The sequence below is a fragment of the Lutra lutra genome, chromosome 7 (genome assembly GCF_902655055.1).
Source record: "Lutra lutra chromosome 7, mLutLut1.2, whole genome shotgun sequence".
In the NCBI taxonomy this organism is placed as follows: Eukaryota; Metazoa; Chordata; class Mammalia; order Carnivora; family Mustelidae; genus Lutra; species Lutra lutra.
This window is the reverse complement of record NC_062284.1, coordinates 52,147,280-52,152,916: the sequence shown is the minus strand read 5'-3', so window position 1 is coordinate 52,152,916 and position 5,637 is coordinate 52,147,280. Positions and strand designations below refer to the sequence as shown.

At 40.8% G+C, this 5,637-nt stretch overlaps 1 pseudogene; it reads left to right on the top strand.

Moving 5' to 3' along the window:
- Window positions 1-3,126: 3,126 nt before the first annotated feature.
- Window positions 3,127-5,149, top strand: LOC125104415 (olfactory receptor 4F6-like; annotated as a pseudogene).
- Window positions 5,150-5,637: the final 488 nt, after the last annotated feature.

Sequence of the window (5,637 nt, the reverse complement as noted above, 5' to 3'; positions counted from 1 at the left end):
CAGAGAGAGATCACAAGTAGGCAGAGAGGCAGGCAGAGAGAGAGGAGGAAGCAGGCTCCCTGCTGAGCAGAGAGCCCGATGCGGGGCTCGATCCCAGGACCCTGAGATCATGACCTGAGCCAAAGGCAGCGGCTTAACCCACTGAGCCACCCAGGCGCCCCCCTTCAGCACAGGGAATATAGTCAAGAATGACTTGTAATGACTTTGTAAGCTGACAGTAACTAGACTTCTTGAGGGGATCATTTCATAAAGTATAAAAATATTGAATCAATCTAATACATACTTAAATAGAATGCTGTATGTCAATTAAAACTAAGTGTGGAGGGTGCCTGGGTGGCTCAGTTGGTTAAGCCACTGCCTTCGGCTCAGGGCATGATCCCGGAATCTGAGGATCAAGTCCCACATTGGGCTCCCAGCTCTGTGGGGAGTCTGCTTCTCCCTCTGACCTTCTCCCCTCTCATGCTCTCTCTCTCTCTCAACTAAATGAATAAAATTAAAAAAAAAAAAAAAGAGTGGATATCAACATGGCTTTTAGGACAATGATACCTTATTCTTATATTGTTGAAGAGAGCAAAAGCAGGGTTAAAATCTGAAAGTGAAAAGTTTTATTTATAAACATGCTAAAATACATTGAAATAAAAAAGGAAGAAAACATATTGTATCTTTAGAGGTTAAATCCCGTTATAAATGAACATCATGTCTATGGGAATCTATTTCATGTTTCCCTCTTAATGCCTTTATTTTAAAACTTTGAGGGGACATTTGAGTTTCCCTCTGAACAAAGGGGAAAGAAGTGTTGCTTATCCCAACCCCGACCCCTCCCTCCTGCCAAATAAGGCCCAGCTGGGAGGGCATTTCTGTTGCCTCTGAAATCTTGAAATAAACATCAGAAGAAACAGCATCAAGTGTCAATGTTGCGCTAAGGCAGCCAGAGGGTCCTAGAAACCTGTCTGCCAGATCATCACCCAGTCTGCACCGCAAGAACACGCAAGGGCTCCAGGCTGTGGTGGAGCCTGCGGTTTGCCAGGTGCGGGCGCAGCGAGGAATCTGGGCCCGGACCAGGGGGCCGGGGGGCTGCCGGGAGGGCCGCCAATAAAGCGTTCGGGAGGTGGTGCGGTGCTGGCGTGCCTGCCTTTGGGCCTTCATGCTTGTGTGTCTCCTGCTCTACCGGGGCTGAGGTGACTGGTGTTGGTCAGAGGGCCTCGGGGCAGGGTCGGCCACTGGGGGAGCACACACTGGGGCCAGGCCTGGGCTGCCTGTGTGAGACCTCAGGTGTGCCTTACTAGCTCCTTGAAGGGCAGAGAGGCCTTCCTGACAAACGTGGGTGTGCTTGCCAGCGGAGACTCCTGCTAGGCATGGCCTGCTTCCCGTTGCGGACTCCATAGATGTCACCGGCCACTTGTCGGGGACACTGGATCTCCATCAGGTAGGTGAGCCGTGAGCACGCTGGGGTGGAGGCGGCGCCAGGTCGTGTTGAAGATCCAGATCGCGTCTTCGTTCTGGCCGGGTCGCCTTGTGGAAGATCATGCCCCAGGTGTTGTCCTCCTGCAGTGCCCCTCTTTGTGTGATGTTCCTGCAAGGCTCCTTCTTGATGGGCCCCACATAATGGCCCATCTTGAGTGTTCTCAGGATAGGCTTCTGGTATAGCTCTCCTTCCTCGGGCCCTGTAGCTGGGGCCTGTATTGTGGTGATGTCACAGCATATGCAAATAGGGAATGAGAACTTTGGATTCCAGAACTTTGTCCCGACCTTGGGCAACCATCTGTCAGGGATGGGGCAGTGATTTCAGAGTTGTGTGGGTCAGTCAGCAGTTGTGGTCAGTCTGGTCCCAAAACTGACTGGGAAAAGAAGTTGTGGTTGTTTCAGGGAGGGGGTGATGAGTGCTGTTTTACAGGTCATCCTAATTAAAATGCCAAAATGGAGGGCTTCCAGAGAGTTCCTGAGAACAAGACTCAGAGAATGGGCTAGTTTTTAGTGTCTTCCATTTCAATTGAGACTGCATTCTTTAGGGAGAAGAATCCCGTCATAGCCATTTCAGATTCTGCAGTGCTTCGTAGTGGGTTAACATGGAATTAAAAAAATAATAAAGAATAGGAGAAGTTAAAAGGACATATATCTGCTTTAGGATTTCTTTCCTTTTTTCTTATTGGTGTAATACTGATTTTTTTTATTTCATAGACTTTAGACGTAGCCACTTTTTATCAAAATATGCCTAATTCTGTTTATACATTTTATTCAATTAATGTCAAGCACCAGCTTTATTTCACATTACATGAACAGAGCTTGTAGTGGACATAGAGAATTTAAGAACAGACATTCTGTAGTGGAATAAAAGCAAGGAAACGGTCACAAAATATGCTATCAGATGATTGTTATGATCAATATAAAAATAATCTCTGAGAGCATAGGAGAGGGAACTTAATCCAGTCCTCATGGTTAGGTAAGGCTTCCCTTTATTCAGTTTTTCTCTGATTTCTGAGGATGCTGTATTTGTCCTATTATTACACACACACACACACACACACACACACACACACAGCATGTTTAGCACAGAACCAACCAGTCCTGTCGTAAATGCTGAAATAGATGCTAGATCCCATAAGTGTTTCTGACTTTTTAGAAGTACCCATGGCTCTTGTCTCATTCCCAGTCTCTGCTCAGGTCTCTGTCTTGCTCTGGCCAGATCCTTGAGGATGGATGTGGACTCTTGTGCTGGCACTTTAGGAGTTTTGTTGTCTGGAGTGGCTAAACATGCCTCCATGATATGTTAATGAAACTTGAGTGAGTAATGTCACCAGTTTTCTGGGAACTATGAGCTTTTGTATAGGTAATTTGTCATTGTCAGTGCACAGGCAGCCATAGATTTAAATGGAGGAACTTCCTTGAATTTTGAGAAAGTGTTTATGAAACTCATTTTCCTGTTTTGAAATAAGGTAACTAAAATACAGAATAAAGTGTTTTTCAAAGTGTGATTTGAGGACTGCCTACCTCAAAATCACTTGGGATGCTTTTCAGAATGCAAAGAACGTGGATCCATCATTGCTTTTCTGAATTAGAATTCTGGGAATGAATCCCATAAATGTGCTTTTTACACTAAGCTGCTTCAGGTAATCCTTATTCATAAACATGACTGAGAACCACTGGATTATTGTTGACATTATCTATCTGCAGGTGTAGTTGTTATTAAGGCTTGGTTAGAAGGATTTGCTTACGTGAGAAGTCTCTCTTAATGGACCAGGATGCATTCTCAGAAATACATCATGAGGATATAGTAAATCAAAAACTGTGACCTCATAAAATATGTTGTTTATGGACAGAAGAGTAGGTTACTGAGAAGTTGCTTTGAAGTTGAAGGCCTCTAAAACATTTCTTCTTTACCTACAGTCATTAAGGGATCAGCAGCTTCCTCTTTTATTTCTCTGTGAGATATCAATGTTTTTCTTTAACATCAATATTTAATAGTTTTTAAATCAAATTATTTTGTGTAAAGAAACGTTTAATGTAATTTCTAAATGCTAAATTCTCAAAGGGGAGCCCCCAAATTTAAGGATTTCCATTTGAAGTAAAATTCCATTCCTATACATGGGGAGATAATTTTTTTCATTTCTCTCTCTTCCTCTTTGATCTCAGATGCAGTTTGAAGAAGAGCTTAGGGAGACTTTCATAGAAAGAAATGTATACCCCACCACTGGGTTTTCTGGTATTTCCCCCTCCTCTATTAGGAGGGCCCAGAGGATCTTGACTAAGGAAGTGACACTTGCAGTTTTTTGGTTCTGCTTAAGAAATACATTCTCCCTAGTTCATTTCTTTAAATCAGTTATGAGTTTTGTTTGTATTTAAAGCTGTTATTGTCTAGTTCCACCATTAGCCTGTAAACCTCCTGAAGTCAAGATCAGTGTTTTATCTCAGAACTTGATATAGTATTAGGCAAATGGTAGGTGCTTATGAGGAATATTAGTTAAGCTCATTAAGTACATCAGCAGACTGAATAAGTTAACACATTATTTTTTTAAAAAGACCTTATGGCTGTTACTGATGATTTCTTCCTAAAATCAGATTTAATAAAAACCTAAAGTGTGTTTTTAATAATTTTTTATCAATTCTTTATTATTTTGATTCTTATCTTTTAGGTATCATTAGACAAAGCCAGTATATGGTGCAAATTACTCTGAAGGGTCTTAATTTGTATTCCTGGTTCTCTATATGAGTAGACCAGTGCAGCATTTTCCCCTTGCTTTCTCTCCTGTGTTTTATGTAAAAATCATTCTGGGAAACCTTGTTGTGTTTACAGTGACCTTTGACCCTCCTTTATATTCCCCCATGTACTTCCTTTTAGCCAGTCTCTCATTTATTGATTTGTGTTTTTCTACCTTAACAGTTCCTAAGATGATTCATGACCTGTTCTCTGGGCACAAAACCATATCCTTTCAGGGACGTGTCATCCAAATACTTGTGCTCTCCGTCCTGGGTGGATCAGAAATGGTGCTGTTCATCACCATGGCCCCGGACTGATATGTGTGGCCATAGGTAGTGGAGAGGCTTACATATCATGAGCCCGCAGATGTGCATTTTACTTCTGTCTGGTGCTTGGGCTATTGGCCTCATTCATTTAATGGCCTAGTTAGCTTTTCTTGGCCATTTGTCTTTTTGTGGTCCCAGTGAGATAGATAGCTTTTACTGTGACCTTCCTTGGTTTATCAAACTGGCATGCACAGATACCTACAGAATGGAATTCATAGTTACTGCCATCAGTGAGTTTGTTTCCATGGGCATTTTTTCATTGTTTATCTCCTATATCTTCATCCTGATCACTGTATGGAAGTGTCCCTCAGGTGGTTTGTCTAAGGCCTTTTCTACTCTTTCCGCTCATATCACTGTGCTCCTTTTGTTTTATGGACCGTGCATCTTTGTTTGTTTGTGGCCATTTCCCACCATGTCAGTGGATAAGATTCTTTTCATTTTGGACCTTAAGATTACACCCATTCTGAATACTTTTATCTATACATTGAGGAAGAAGGACATGAAGATGGCAATGAAGAGATGGAGTTTGAAGATAATTTTCAAAAAGCTCAGGAGAAAACAAGTGGTGCCTTCTGTATGCAATACTATATGCACAAGTATTAAAAGGTTATATACTGTCTTCAGATAATTTATTTTCTTTATTTAAGCAGCTTAAAAATCTTGGATAATTTATTCCATGTTAATGGCTAATAATGTCATTATACATGTATTTATGTATGTATGTATGTATTTTGTATTTTTTAAGATTTTAAAATTCTGAAAGTACACTTTGTGTGTGGCTTACATATTGACTAGTCTATAGAATCTTGGAAAGTTTTGTGAATTTCAAGGTGTATTTGCAGAGCTACTGGTGTAACTGATACTTTTCTCTGTCACTGAGTTGAAAAATATTCTCATATAAAGAGAATGATTGGTTCTTGTAAGTTACTTTTGGCAAGCAAATCAGGCTTTTCTTATGTGAATTCAAGATGCTGTTATTTTTTCCTTTATTTATGTTAATAGATATACTCAATTATATGAATACAATTTTGTCATAGATTAAATATTATCTCATTTATATATGCAGAAAATAATACAGTGGATAAAGAAATAGTTAAAGTTATTAGTGTTTGAAAT